The sequence below is a fragment of the Sorex araneus genome, chromosome 4, assembly GCF_027595985.1.
Source record: "Sorex araneus isolate mSorAra2 chromosome 4, mSorAra2.pri, whole genome shotgun sequence".
Lineage (NCBI taxonomy): Eukaryota > Metazoa > Chordata > Mammalia > Eulipotyphla > Soricidae > Sorex > Sorex araneus.
In genome coordinates, this window is record NC_073305.1 from 66,365,192 (window position 1) to 66,381,827 (window position 16,636).

Genomic DNA, 16,636 nt, shown 5'->3' on the forward strand with positions numbered 1-16,636 from the left:
CAGTGAAATACAATTCAGCAATGAGAAAGAAGAAAATTTGTTTGTCTATAAACACAGGTTAGTCTCAATACCTATCTAAAAACACAGTTTAGTCTCAAAATTCACCATGGAAAACAAATTGGGGGTGGGGGAAATATTTGGGCTTGGGGGCGACACCGAGCAGTTCTGGGGATCAGAACTATTTCTGGTTCTGTGCTAGGGGGTCACTTCATGGCAGTAGTTGGGGATTAATATGCAAGGCCTGGGATCAAACCAGCGTTGGCTGCAGGCAAGTCAAGTGGCTTAACCTCTGTACAGAATCTCCAACCCACATCATGGGGAATGGGGTAACAAGCAAGCATTATTAAAAGCAGAAGCTCTCCTGCCATCTCTTCCTTCAGAAAGTAGGCGATGGAGGGCCGAGAAGCCTCAAGGCCGGAATCTTCCAGCACATTCCATGTGCCAACCATATATTCTCTGCCATGCAAACGTTTCTGAGAACCTCAGGTATAAGGCTCTTCTCTCTCTTTGTCGAAATCCACATGATTCAAACTGGTTCTAAAACCTGCCTTCTTGTTCTTCATCTGATTTCTAAGGCCCAAGTCATGCCTCTACCAACTTAAAAACTTCCATCCCACCACCTCACCTCACACTCTCCTGCTTAGGGGTTGGCTCCCTTGCCATCTGCCTCAGTTTCCCATGCAATGACAGCTTCAAATTCAGACTCGTTCCGGCCAGCTATGGTATCTCCCACCCAGTTCCCCGAATTTAATTCCCTTGGTTTCAGATTATCAGAATGTCCTCTGTTCTCTGATTGGATTCCAACAACAAACCCCAAATCAAAAGCCTCAAGTGTACTTGTTGCAAATCTCAGGAGACAATCATTGATCCACCTTTTTAACAAGGACTCTTGTATCAGGTACCTGGGTGAGCAGTAACAAGTTCCAAGTACCTACAAATATCAACTTAACAATAGTTACAATTCAGAAACATTCCCAAATAGTTTCCATGAGGCAAATATCACCTTAACATCAAAAGCAGACAGAGACACCACAAAAAAAGAGACTTACAGGCTGATATTCCTGATGAAAATAGATGCAAAGATCCTCAACAAAATACCAGCAAACAGAATCCAACAACTCATTTAAAAGACCATGACCAAGTTGGATTATCCCAGGGATGCAAGAACAGTATAATATTCACAAGTCAGTCACCATAACTACCATATTAATAAAAGAAAAAATAAAAAACATATAATCATATCAATAGATGCAGAGAAAACACTTGACATGATCTAGCACCAGTGCATGATAAAAAAAAAAAAACTCTCAACAAAATGGGAGTTGGAGGAACTTTCCTCAATATAGTCAAAGCCATCTATCACAAGCCCATGGCAAGTATTATCCTCAATGGGAAAAAATGAAAAGCCCTCCCTCTAAGATCAGGTACAAAACAAGGTTGCCCACTCTTGCCACTTCTATTCAATATAGTACTAGAAGTACTTGTCATAGCAATTAGGCAAGAAAAAGATATCAAAGGCATCCAGACAGAAAAGGAAGAAGTCAAGCTCTCACTATTTGCAAATGACATGATACTATATTTAGGGAATTCTAAAGGCCCCACAAAAAAAGTCTCTAAAAACAGTAGAATTGTATAGTAGAGTAGCAGGTTACAAAATCGAAATCCAGAAGTCTATGGCTTTCCTGTATAATAATAATGAAAGAGAAGAAAGTGACATTAAAAAACAATCCCATTCACCATTGTAATTAGGATATCAAGTACTTTGGAATCAGCTTAACTAAGGAGGTAAAGGACCTGTATAAAGAAAACTACAAAACTCTACTCCAAGAAATAAATAAGGACACAAGGAAATAGAGATGCATCTCCTGCTCATGGATGGGGAGAATTAACATTTTCAAAATGGCAATGCTCTAAACACAGCAGTAGTGATTAAAACAGCATAATATTGGAATAAATACAGACCTGCATACTAATGGAATAAAGTTGAATATCCTGACACAAACCCTCAAGTTTATAATCATTTAATCTTTGATAAAGGAGCAAGAAATAGGAAGTGGAGCAAGAAGAGCCTCTTCAACAAGTGGTGCTGGGAAAATTGGGCAGTTATACATAAAAAAAGAACTTAGACCTCTTTCTAATGTCATGCACAAAAGTCAGATCAAAATGGATTAAATATCTCAACATCATACTTGAGTCCATAGGTACATGGAAGAAAACATAAGCAAAACTCTTCATGACATTGAAGCTAAAGGCATCTTCAAAGATGAAATACCAAGCAAGTGGAAGCAAAGATAAACAAATGGTATTACATTAAACTAAGAATTTTCTACACCTCAAAAGAAATGGTGACTAAGATACAAGACAGTTCACAGAATGGGCAAAATTATTTACCCAATACCCCTCTGATAAAGGATTAATATCAAAGAAATATAAGGCACTGGAGATATATATATATATATATATATATATATATATACAGATATATGTGTGTATACACCCAACCAAGAAAAAAGCATTCAACCCCATAAAAAATGGGTAGAAGAAAGAAGAAATGAGCAGAAACTTCCTCAAAGAAGAAATTCAAATGGCCAAAAGAGACATGAAAAATGCTCTATATCACTAATCATCTGGAAGATGCAAGTCAAAGCAACAATGAGATAGCATCTCGCACCCCAGAGACTGTCACACAGCTAAAAGAACAGGAGCAAACAGTGCTGATGCAGATGCAGGGAAAAAGGGACTCTCATTCATTGTTGTTGGGAATGCTGACGGTCTAGCCTTTTTGGAAAACAATATGGGCATTCTTCAAACAACTAGAAATTGAGCTCCCATTTGACCCAGCAATACCACACTCTGAGTGCCATAAAACAGCAGGAACATCATCTGCACTTCTTTGTTCATTGCTGCACCATTCGAAATAGCCAGAGTCTGGAAATAACCTGAGTGCCTGAGAACAGAGGACTAGATAGAGAGGAGAAAGTGTCTGCCATAGAGGAAGAGAGAGAGGGGTGGAGGGTGGTTGTGGGGATAGTAACTGGGGAAATTGACAGTGGGAAATGTATGCTTGTGAAGGGACAAGTGTTGGAGCATTGATGACTGAAACCCAATCATGAACAACTTTGCAAATGTGTATCTCACAGTGATTCAATTAAAAAATAAATTAATTAAATTTTCAAGCAAAGCAAAACAAAAATACTATGATTCCCTAAGTTCCAAAATTTTCCATGTACATAAAATATTTTATAAAAGATACAGAATTAGAATACTTATTTTGGCCAAATTCTTGATACTTGGTAAAGATAAAAAAACCTCTTACCTTGGATGTGTCTTAAGCTTTGGTTCCAATCAAATACAATTAATCCAGGGTATAGTTCAGAGCAACTCCAAATTCCTGTTTGTGGCTAGGATCAACCATTTCTGCAGTTCCAAAAAATTAGCTTAAAAGACCTATTAGAAAAAAAAGAGATCATTAGCCTTTTAATATTGAAATGAGACCATTTTCCTTCACAAAATAATATTTTTCTTTAACATTTCTGTAGTTTTAGTGAGTGGAAAATAGCCAAGTATATCCATATTTTACATATGTCCCTAAGATTTGAGGAGGGATATAAAGAATGCTATATCCATTATTCATTAACTTGTTATATAAATATACTATATATTTTGTATATTAATGGAAGTTCCATATTTATTAGAAATAGGTGACATGTCTAGAATTACACATTTTTAAGGCACACAGCATGATGGTTTTATATAAACACATTGTAAAGTATTGCAAAGATTCAGCTAATATCTATTTTCTCATATACTATTACAATAAGAAAAACAAAGAGGACAAAAGAAGAAAATTCTTGTGATAAGAATCTTTGGGTGCTCTTTTAGCCTCACACACTCTGTAACTATCCACTGATTAACAATGCTATGAAACTTCAGAAATCCAGAATAACCCCTCTATGCATGTACAGGATTCACAATATCCACCAACAAAATTCCAGAGGCAACCCACCTTTAAAACCACCCTATACCCATTTCTCACTCACACCCTTTTCCCTCCAGTAACCATCATATTTCACTGCTTCTAAGACTTAGGTTTAAAAAAAAATAAAAGACTTGGGTTTTTCTTTTCTATTTTTTTTTTTTGGTGTGTGTGTGGGGGGGTGGGGGGAAAGAGTTGGTCATGACATTTGCCTTGTTATTGTCTACATTTGAGTAGAACCCTTGGTGAGAAAACTCTTAGGATCATTACTCACCTAACAGCTTTATCTCTCATACCACAGTGTTAGTTATAAACATCACATGTATACTACATTCCAGGAACTTTTCTTATAACAGAAAATTTATACCTTTTATTTATTTGGGGGAAAATAGGGGTCAGGCAGTACTCATGAGCTAATCCTGGCTCTGTGCTCAGGAGTGACCAGTGGTGCTCAGGGAGCCATAAAGGATGCCAGGGATTCTAAGCAATATCCTGGTCACTATAGTTGCATACAAGGCAAGTACCTTACCTTCTGGACTATCTCTCCAGGCCCAAGTTTGTACTTTTTAACTAATTTCCTACAATACCCCTTCTACCTACCCTCTGCCCTGTAACCATATATCTGTTATCATATTCTGAATTTTCTCCTTTTTTAAATTTCTCATAAAAAAAAAAGTAACAACAAGTCTCACAATGGACACGTTACTGGTGCCCGCTCAAGCAAATCGATGAGCAACGGGATGACAGTGACAGAGACATAAAAATGAGATGGCACTCGACTGGTTCAGCCCTTCTGGAAAAAAATTTGGACGACTCTCAAAAAATTAGATATTGAATTCCCATTTGACCCAGCAATACCACTGCTGGGAATATATCCCAGAGAGGCAAAAAAGTACAATCGAAACAACATCTGCACATGTATGTTCATCGCAGCACTATTTACAATAGCCAGAATCTGGAAAAAACCCGAATGCCCCAGAACGGATGACTGGTTGAGGAAACTTTGGTACATCTATACAATGGAATACTATGCAGCTGTTAGAAAAAAGGAGGTCAAGAATTTTGTAGTCAAGTGGATGGGCATGAAAAGTTTCATGCTGAGTGAAATGAGTCAGAAAGAGAGAGACAGACATAGAAAGATTGCACTCATCTATGGTATATAGAATAACAGAGTGGGAGACTAACACTCAAGAACTGTAGAAATAAGTACCAGGAGGTTGACTCCATGGCTTCGAGGCTGGCCTCACGGTCCGGGGAAAGGTCAACTCAGAGAAGCGATCACCAACTACATTGTAGTCAAAGGCCATGTGGGGGAAGGGAGTTGCGGGCTGAATGAGGGCTAGAGACTGAGCACAGCGGCCACTCAACACCTTTATTGCAAACCACAACAGCTAATTAGAGAGAGAAAACAGAAGGGAATGCCTTGCCACAGTGGCAGGGTGGGGTGGGGGGGAGATGGGATTGGGGAGGGTGGGAGGGACACTGGGTTTACGGGTGGTGGAGAATGGGCACTGGTGAAGGGATGGGTTCCAAACTTTGTATGAGGGAAGTATAAGCACAAAAGTGTATAAATCTGTAACTGTACCCTCACGGTGATTCTCTAATTAAAAATAAATAAATTTAAAAAGAAATGAGATGGCACTGTATTTGTGTTACCCTGTTTAATTTCACTTTGCATAATATGCTCAAGTTTCACCTCTGTTCTTACAAACGGTAAGACTTCCTCTTTTTTTACGTCTAAAAATCTCCCATTTTGTATATGTATGTATATACATACCATATATGTGTGTGGTTTCCATGTCTTGTCCATTTAAAAAAATATTGCAATAAACATGGGCGTGGGGATCTATCTTTGTGAGTTACAGTTTTGTTTCCTTTGGATACATTCCCAGAAGTAGAGCTGTGGATCATATGGTAGTTCTATTTTTAATCTTTTCAGCACCCTCCATACTGATTTTCAAAGTATCTGCACTAATTTACATTCCCACCAACAGTGCTGAAGGGTCCCTCTTCTCACATTCTCACCATGTTTTTGTTTTGAAGATGGACATTTTAACAGGTAAGAGATAGTATGTTATTGCGACTTTAATACAGTTTTAAAGTAAATATTCCCTAAATATCAAAAAATTCAAAACATGACATTCAAGATGTATAATTTTATTCCCCGAATTCACTGATTCTAAAAGGAAAACATAAATTGGAGTTGATTTAGTGCCAAGAGTTACCAAACATTCCCTGCTACTTGGAACAGTGAAAAAGAGAGCATGGAGCTAAGAATTCCAAGATTTGTGTGACATAAACCATAGGAAGAGAATGATGAACAATCTGCCAGGTAGTTTTGAGAAAAATATTAATGGGAGGCAGGGGAAAACATTTCTGCTAATAAAATATAACATACTAAAACGAAAAGAACACTTTCTACTGTATATGATACTCAACATCCTCCTTCAATGCCCAGAACTTAAAAAGACATTTCTACTCCGTGATAACAATCTAATAAGAAAGATTCGGATGATTCCAACTAAAAACATCTTTGTTTGGGGGCCACACCCAGTGGTGCTCAGGGCTTACTCCTGGCTCTAAGCTCAGGTGATGGAAACTGGAAAATTACTCCTGGTGTGCTCAGGAAATCGTAGGAGACACAGGAGATCAAACCCTGGAGAGCTGCATGTAAGGCAAATGCCCTACCACCATACAGTCACTCAAGCTTCTAAAACCATCTTCTAAAAAATAAGAGTGGTCAGAGACATAGGACAGTGGATGAGAGACTTTTCTTGCACAAAGCTGACCTGGGTTCAATCCCCGTCATACTGTATGATCCCCTGGGCCCCATCAGGAGTTAACCCTGAGCACAGAGTCAGAAGTAAGCCCTGAGCAACATTTAATGCATACCAAAGTAAAATAGGCTTTTACCCCTCTGAAGAAACCCATGTTCTCCCTTGAACATCTCTCTTCTCTCTCTCCTCTCTCCCTTCCCTTTCTTCTCTCACTCCCTCTCTTTCATCTCTCTCCTCTCTACCCCCACATTTCTCTAAATTTCTTTCAATAGAATCTATTTTGCTTCAAAAATAAAATAACACATAAAACATAACATTTTAATGTTAAGTTAATACCCTGTTCCTGTGGGGAAAAAATGATGTTGCATGAAAAAATATTGATGAAGCTAAAATGATTCTTTGAAACATAGTCCAATTATTTTAGAATCCTGTTGAACCCATTACAAATCCACCACAAAGCACAACTGAGATTTTGTTCTTGTTTTTTTAATGTCCCTAAGGACAATTCGAATTTTTTTGAGAGAACACTTTAGATAATAGATTTGAAGATCCTGCGCTTTGGGGGTGCAGGACAGAGCAGTGGAAGGAAAAGGAGAGAAAGAAAGGCTTGAAGGATTAGCTCAGCAAGACAGAAATGCCTTCAAATAACTGTATAAATATGAGTTCCTCCAAAAAAATTGGAAAATGTTCATTTCCCAGATTCTCCAACTTTATTAAGCATGTTTGTCCTGATGTCCGCCCAAGGGCACAACATGACCTTCTATTATTGGAAAAAATACACAGTATAATTTATCAGAACCCATCATAATAAACTCACCACATATTGGAAACTGAAATGACCTTTCCCAGCTAATATTTATCTTGTTTTCTTCACACAAGAGGAACCACCAGGGATTCTTTTTTCAATTCATTAAAAAAATGGATCCATCAGTGAAAAGAAATGTGATCTAATAGTTTGTATGCCCGACAAGGAGCCAAGGGTTTAATTTTAGGCTGAGCACTAACTCATTCAGTCAGATTTCCCAGAGTGTCCCCTAGGCACGTGTTTAAAAGGATTAACACTTTCTGCTCACTTCTAAACTCGAGGATGTTCAAGATCCTCAATAATTTCATGCCTGGTACTGGGAGAATTTTGTTCAAGTCATTTCATTTCTCTCAGTTCTCCCCAAAACTAACACAATCTTTTCTCTCAATCTGTTTATTTTTAAGAGTCTTTGTGTTTTCAATCATGAAAGACATCACCCATATTTGAACTTGGAAAAAAAGTAATGTGTAATTCTCAGAATAAATTGAAAAGACTCACATTTAGGGACTGGAGAGGAAGTTCATTGGACAAGGTGCTGGCTTTGCATGCCGCTGACTGTGGTTCAACCACCTATGTTCCTTCAAGCCCCATGAGGTGTGATTCCTGAGTACTGGAGTAATCCCTGAGCACTGCCAGGAACCATCTTGTGGTTGTTTGTTTTATTGCTTTTTGGGTCACACCCGGTGATGCACAAGGATTACTCCTGGCTCTGCACTCAGGAATCACTCTTGGCAGTGCTCAGGGGACCATATGGGATGCTGGGAATCGAACCCGGATCGACCATATGCAAGGCAAACACACTACCCGCTGTGCTATCGCTCCAGCCCCACCAGGAACCATCTTTAAAAAAAAGACTGACATCCCATAGCCACTGCCAACATGTAAACTCATCCATTGGCCAGCTCTACACATTCACGATTAAAGTTTGGAAGACATGCAAGTCAAGCAGTAAAATTTCATGGGTACACTGATTTTCTGGCTGCAAACTCTAGGGCACCTTCTCCTATCCCTGGGAGGGGGGCTGGCCAAGTCCCCCTCTCCCCTCCCCGGCCAAATCTCCAGAATCCACACTCCACAGCTGTTGCTATGCCAAGGACCCAACTCACTGCTTCAACTCATCTCTGGGGAGACACCAAACCAACAAGAATTCCAGGTTCACCAGTTTTCAGGATGAGAACTCTGGGGTCTTTTCTGAGTGGGGGCGGACAACCCCCATACTTCCAGAGCTGCCAGCAGCCACAGCCAGCTCCCACATGCACCACCAAGTCAACTCCTCCATCTGCCCAGGTCTGCAAATCTTGGAATTTCTGGAGTACATGGTGGCATATGCGGCCACGCAACACCTCCAAACTCCACAACTCTGATATCCTCATCAGAGCACACCGAATTAGATGGGAGAGTAACATAAGCCAACAGAAATCAATTAAAAAACAAAACAATAATACAAAGGCTCAATTGTCACCCCATGGTAAGATACAACTTTCACAGATTCTCTTTTACTGAACTACTTTTTGATATCCCATTTGCTATTTAGTTGTGACAAACAATATAAAACAAATATCTTTGTGCCTGCTGGGGAGAGTGGTTGGGAAAATGGGACAATGGTGGAGGGAAGGTCACTCAGGGGGCAGAATTGGGGATGGAACATTGAATGTCCTTAACAACTGTATTATGAACAACTTTGTAAGCCACGGTGTTTAAACAAGGTTTTACAAAGCATTTGGATGCTGCGTAGCAACATCTTTCATCTTTCACCTTGTTCATGTGCCACCCTTGGCTGGCATCCTGTGGCGACTCTCTCCTTTAGTGCAACAGGGCAGAATCCCTGCTTGTGCTTCTCAGCACTGAGGAAAGGGAGCTTCCCAGAGAGAGATCACTCAGCAGCATTAACGTCTGTGTTCCACAGAAAGGAATTCACCTTTAATCAGGAAACCACAGGGCTGGACATTTCTCCTCTCTTGACACACTTGCTTCCGCTTGGTGTGGTGCTTCCCTAGAGAGCTGCTCCTTTGGAACTGAGTTATTTCCTCCGTGAAGACAAGCACCCTCAGAGCACCTCTTCTGCCGGTTTTGCTACCCCACCCTATTTCACATGCAGCCATCTACCCAATATCTAGTTTACCTCATCTTTTTACTCTCAGAATCTATGGGGATCAAACAACATGTTTTTTTAAAAAAGAAAAAACATCAATAAATAACTCAGGAGACTTATATTCTGGGGGTCTGATCATGAGGGAAAATGACCCAGAAATATAGTACAGGGGTAAACGCACACATCTCGCAGGAGTGGACCCAGGCCCCTGAGCACATGGGGTGTGGGCTGGGAACTCCCAGCACCCCAAGGTCTGAGCAGACCGCACTGCCCGGTCCTCAAACTGACCTCGCAGCCCAACTGCCTGAGAACTGACAGGAAGGGCTCTCGGACCTCTTGAACACTGGATGGGAGACCCCACCCCCCAAAAAAAGAACCAGACTAATTAAAACTTGGGGAACCTTCTACAAGCCAATTGCTCTGCATTCCTTTTTGTGTGTTTTTGTTTTTTCCCCTGGAAGAGGAGTCTTGGGGGCAGACCTGGCAGTGCTCAGGGCTTCCTCCGGCCAATGTGTGGAGGGATCACTGCTGGCAGTGACCGAGGGACCATGTGGGGTGCTGGGGATCTCACCGGGGTTGGATGCATGTAAGGGAAGCACTGGGACCCCGGACTATCTCTCCAGGCCCTGACGTGTAGTCTTAAAATTTTTTTAAGGTCGAAAGAAATCAGAGGAATTGTTTCAACTAAAACAGAGACAAACTTTGACTAAATGCACTTATGATCCTACATTAGGTCTTGGATGGGGAAAAATTTCATACTCATGGGGCCATCCTCCTCGCAAACATATACACATACACAAACATAAAAAAGTATATCTACACAAACATACAGACACACACACAGATAGCTATAAAGGACATAACGAAACATCTCTGAAGTCAGTATATAAATGACATTCCCAAATCAACATAAAATATGCTTTATTTTAATAATTATTCTTTAGCTAATCAAAAGAATTTCAGTCATTAACATATATATATTTATACCCTGAAATTTTTTAAGAAAAAAAGGTGAATGTCTCCAAACTGTTTTCAAATGTCACGAAATTGATATAAATTGAGAGGAAAGAAAAAGAAAATATGAGAAGACTGAAGAGCAAATAAAGAAAAAATAGAAATGGAGCAAATTGTCAGAAACTGGCTTATTTGAGTCAAGTGTCCATGGTAGTTCTTGGACTATTATTTCAACTTTTTATTCAGAGAGAAATCATATCAAAATAAGACATTAAATATTCACTGTAATAAGGTTTCCATGAATAAGCTATATTAAAATTATTTCAAATTTACCAAGCCTGCACAATTAGGAGAGTTTGAAGCTTGGTATTCTGAGGGGCCATGAGATAGAGTCTGGGTTAAGACACGAGCCCTCCAGAGAGCAAGTTCCGGCTGGTCCCAGCACCGGGGGTCTTCTGAGCACCACCAGGAGTGACCCTGAGCTCAGAGCCAGAAGTAGCCCTTACGCATCTTGGTGAGGTCTCAAAACCCATGAAATAATAAAAACAATAATTTTACAAAACCTTTATGTTCTGACTAATGCAATTATGAGCACTCATCCAAAACCACCAAGAAAGTTTCATTGGTCTTATTCAAAAAGCACTTACACAGTGCTTTTTTTTTCAGACAAGTATGGTGATAAGCACCTCAAAATACTTTCTCACTTAAAAGTAGGCTTCAACTGGTCAGAGAGATAGCACAGATAACGTGCTTGCCTTGAATGTGGCCAGCCTAGGTCCAATTCCCAGGGTACCCCATAGAGTCCACCCAGTCTGCCAGGACTGATCCCTGAGGACGGAGCCTGGAGTCTGCCCTGAGCACAGCTGGGTGTGTCCCCCCAAATCAAAACAAAACAAAAAATTAGTGTTTTTGTTCTGTATACAAATGAAGAAAGTGAGATATAAGGAAGCAAGGATTTGCCCTCTGTCACCCAAGTAGCAAGTGGCAAGGCCAGGATTTTAATTTGGATCGTCCTATAACAAGACACCCACTATTTCAGTTCTTCTTGTTTAATTTTTTAATTGAATCACCATTAGATACAGAGTTACAAAGCTGTTCATTATCAGGTTTCAGTCATGAAACGTTCCAACACCCATCCTCCACCAGTGTACATTTCCCGCCACCAATGTCCTCAGTTTCCCTCTTCCCAACCCCCCGCCCACCACCTCTATGGCAGGCACTGTCCTTCTCTCCCTTCTCTCTCTCTCTCTCTCTCTCTCTCTCTCTCTCTCTCTCTCTCTCTCTCTCTCTCTCTCTCTCTCTCTCTCTCTCTCTCTCTTTCTCTTTTATGCTTTGCAATACAGATACTGAGAGGCCATCATATTTGGTCCTTTACCCACTTTCAGCACATATCTCCCATCCCGAGAGATCCCTCTAACCATCATTGTTGCAGTGGTCCCTTCTTATCCCAACTGCCGCCTCCCCCAGCCCTTGAGACAGGCTTCCAATTGTGAACCAATCCTCCTGGCCCTTGTTTCTATTGCTACCGTCTTCAGGTATTAGTCTCATACTATGTTTTTCTTTATATCCCACAAATGAGTGCAAACATTCTATGTCTATCTCTCTCCTTCTGACTTAACAAAAGCACAGACTTAACAAAACCAAAAACATGTAATCTCATTCAGCATGATATTCTCCATGTCTATCCATTTATAAGCAAATTCATTATTTCATTCATCCTAACAGCTGCATACTATTCCATTGGTATAACCAACCATCTGTTCTCAGGCAATTCATGTCAAATTTTTCCAAAAGACATTCATTTCTTTTCATACTTTAGTAAAAGACCTACACGTATATTCATCTTCTGATGATTACAAGACATTAATCATCAACATAAAGAATAAAATTCTGTCTGCCTGCGGGCAAACGTGTGCAGGCAATTGGACTGAACATACAAGCCGATCTTAACTTTAAGCCTGAGATTGTATTTTTCACTCTCAGAACTCATTTAAATTTTATGGGAAACTCTATGCCAGATATGCCAACCCCCATTTTCCACTATTTTACAGTGATAAAATAAATATTTTATTCTGTTGCACAGCTTAATCATTCTTAAGTGTATAATTCAGTTGACCTACCGTGTTTCATTTGCTTTTATGTTAATTTTGGAGTCATACCTGGCTGTGCTTCATCTGCTCCTGGCTCTGAGCTTGGGAGGTGTTCTCGAGTGCGTTCAGGGGGCCATGCAGAGCCCGGGATCAAACCCAGGCTCTTTGCATGCAAACCTGGAGCCTCTGAGTTCTCTCCAGTCCAAGTCTAATATGTTTTATCTTAACACTGAAATAAGGGCTGGAGCAATAGCACAGCGGGTAGGGCGTTTGCCTTGCATGCAGTCGACCCGGGTTCAATTCCCAGCATCCCATATGGTCCCCTGAGCACCGCCAGGGGTGGTTCCTGAGTGCAGAGCCAGGAGTAACCCCTGTGCATCACCAGGTGTGACCCAAAAAGCAAAAAAAAAAAATTAACTCTGAAATAAATATTGTGTCATCTCAGAAAAGTTAGTGAAGAACAGTGGCTTTGATGTATGCAGGATTTTGATTTTATGCTAAGTATTTGAAGCTTATGTCATTTTCCAAATTAAGCCTAAACATGCAAGAATTCGAAAGACCTGAACGGTTGAAGCTGCTGCTTTTTCACAAAAATGGAAAACAACAGCGTTTCAGATCAGAGTTCTTCTGAAATATTTCAGAAAAAAAAATTGTAGCTCAACCAGAATATAACACAGGAAGGCTAAATTACTTCTGTGAGTTTCTGCGAAGGAATTCAGCAGGGAAACAAACCCCACCACAACCACAAAAAGGGATTTTGTCTGTGCATCTACTCAGACTGATTTTCTGACGTAACATTTGAGCAACAACAGAGCTTTGGAGATGCTGGTTTAATCACACAATAAAAAGGCCAGGTGCTCCAGAACAGCACTGCCCTTGCCTGCTGCCTTTTGTCAGGGAGGTGCCCAGGCACTGGCTTGCATCACCCCAGAGTGAGTATGTCCGAAGTACCAGCTATTTCTAGCTTCACCATCAGTTCAACTCTGATGCATCGGGGCAGAACTACTCAATGGCCTGGTGACCCTGGTCTGCAGCCCCAGTACCAGGGTGCAAGTAGGAATAATTCTTCTGGTTAATGATGTAAGAAGAGACGCCCTTAAGAAGTCAGGCATGAGGGTATAAATGATTTTTCCAATTCTAATTTCTATTGAATGTAGACAGAAGATGATAGGGGTGAGATATGTTTCATCCCCAGCCACCTAAGTTTCCAGAATAAAAAAAAACTATTTTACAAAATTTGGCAGAACAAAAAGACAGATCTTTAGGGAATTAAACAGAATCATGCACTATATAATGTCTTAGCCAACAAATAACAGAAATTTCAAACCAGAACTTGCCCACCTAGAATAAATCCCACTTTCTTCAGTCAGAAATAAAGGAAAGATGTACCCAGTCCTTTAGATAATCCAACCACAAGGAACTACTTGCTAGAAATATTCAAACAGTTTTTCTGGTAAAATCAAATATAACCTCTTGACAAATTTATTCAGAACTGGACAAGTAGTAATGAGCTCCTTATATTTAAGAGTTTGCTAATGAAAATAAATGTATTAAATAGGTTTCCGATGCTTATGTGAATGCATCTTAGCACATATACATGCCTGATGCCACCACCAAGCTATCAGTTATAATTATCATATGATGTGTACAGTAACTTTGCAACTGAGAGCATGTTCACTGTCTTATGTTACAGCTGGCACATATTTCTTTCAAGACGTGGTATAAATTACTTCTTTATTATTGCCTAAAGACATCTATAAGGAATTGACTGCTGGGCCATTATGCCATGCTAAGCATGCTATAAATGCGTTATTCAAGACAATAACTAAGTCTATGAAATATTAAAGAATTTCATAAATGACACTTCAGTTTCAAGTCTCATCAATACCAGCTCATCCACATTAGGCAGCGGAGTTCTTTTTAAAGATTCTTCTAGTCAGAGATGATTAAAATAAATTAAATAGGTGTGCTATATTTTTTTAAGAAAATTCACACCCTGCCATTTTTAAGAACTGAGAAGTTCCTTAAAACTACTCATTGAAGTGCAGCGACATATTTCTTTCTAGTGGGAGCACAGACAAACAGCTTTTTGTTAATGAGAATTTCTTTCCTTCCAGAGATTGTAAAAAGTACAAAAGCACTCCACCCTAAGCAGCAGTGGTGCTCCAGAGCCAGCAGACAGTCAGGGGAGAACACAAACCAGTCCATTCCAGAGAATCATCTGGACTCACCTGACTCCGGGGCACGCAGCATGGCTCCCAGGCTTGTTGTCCAAGTGAAACTGCCCAGTCCTGGGGCCCAGCAGATGTGAACAGTGATGGGAACTTAGCCATAAATCTCTCAAGGCCCAATTATCCTTATAGCAGAGAGTTGATTCCTTTTAATTAGACCAGCTTCTAATTGGAAATTTTCCTCTCACTTCTCATTTTTCAAATGATCAAAACAGAGTAGCCAATGATTTTACTGAACAAAAATTAAAAGGCCAAGATCAACCTTGACCTTGAGGGGTAGGTTGTTCAGAGATCAACCTGCCCCTCAAGTTACCAAGGACTTGACCTTTACTAAAGGTTTTTTTTTTCAATGTTATATGATCTGACTTCTACATAAATAAGAACTAGCTAAGTTGTACAAAAATACCAACAGCAAGACCTCTACTATTTTAATAATTCAACCATGGGAAGTGGAGGGGTAGGTTAGCGGGCCTTGTCCATCCGTAATGTCTGTCTTACGAGACCTCATTCTTCTTTCCTAACCTCTAGCATAATGCAGTGTACATCATATATTGTTAAATAAATAAATGAATACAAGCTTTTCAGTCCCAAATGGTCATTTCAGGGGCTGAAGTAAAGTGGGTAGGGCACCTGCCTTGCACACAGCCAACTGGGGTCTTCATCCCTGGAACTACCACATGGTGTACCAACTCCCACCAGGTAAGGGCCCTGAGCCCTGAGCCAGGAGTGAGCCCTGACCACCACCAGGTATAGCAAAAAAAAATTTTTTTTAATTTAATGGGCATTTCACCTATGCACTCTCCAAATTCCTTGCTTGAAAACTAACGCAAATCATCTAAATGGCAGTCAAGGAACCTTCCATCACAAGATTCAAAGAGCAATAGTCAATACCGTATCAATATCCATCAATACCAGCTCATCCATATTAGGTGGCGGAGTTCTTTTTAAAGATTCTTCTAGTCAGAAATGATTTAAATAAACTAAATAGGTGTGCTATATTTTTTTAATAAAATTCACACGCTGCATTTTTAAGAACTAAGAAGGCGCTTATCTTGCACACACCAACCCGGCTATGATCCCCAGCATCCCATATGGTTCCCCAAGTGCCACCAGGAATGATTCCCAGTAAAGTAACAAAGTAACCCTTGAGCATTGTCAGTGAGGCAGAATAAAAAGAATATTCCGAGAGCAAGCAGGGAAAAACATAGTATGGGTCTGTCGGCGGCACCATTCAGCTCACGGGCCTATAATTCAATAAATTACATATAACACAGTAAATTCAGCTGCAGAAGGATTATATACCATGACAATGTCCATTGAAGACAATATTGGCTATTTTAATCCATTAGTGAGATAAATGCTTCTTAAACGCTTAATCTAAACCTTTATTAAATTTCAAGCTTAAAATTCTTTTGCTTGACAACAGTGCCCTCGTGTGGCCATAAGAGGAAGTTTGGTGGCACTGCTTCTGTGTTAACTGATTTACAGCAAGCTTTTATTATGTTTGTTTTGGTTTTCTAACCCACATGTACAAACAGAATAAAAATAAACATTCAATATAATTTAAGTATAATATTAAGTTAAAGTGCAAAACAGTTAAATCAAAATACCTTAATAGCTTTTAAAGGTATTTGTATGGAATACTACATACAATAAACAATAGATTTTAACAGGACTTAGTAACATTGGGTCTCCCTTTTTTGTTCTTTTG

At 39.9% G+C, this 16,636-nt stretch overlaps 1 protein-coding gene across 7 annotated transcripts in view; it reads right to left on the reverse strand.

Moving 5' to 3' along the window:
• TAFA4 (TAFA chemokine like family member 4) overlaps positions 1–16,636 on the reverse strand; it is a 302,837-nt gene that overhangs the window by 234,141 nt on the left and 52,060 nt on the right. For all 7 annotated transcript variants that reach the window (XM_055135774.1, XM_055135773.1, XM_055135770.1 and 4 more), the window contains one exon: positions 3,317–3,447. The gene's annotated coding sequence lies outside the window, so the exon portion shown is untranslated. The remainder of the gene's footprint in view (positions 1–3,316; positions 3,448–16,636) is intronic.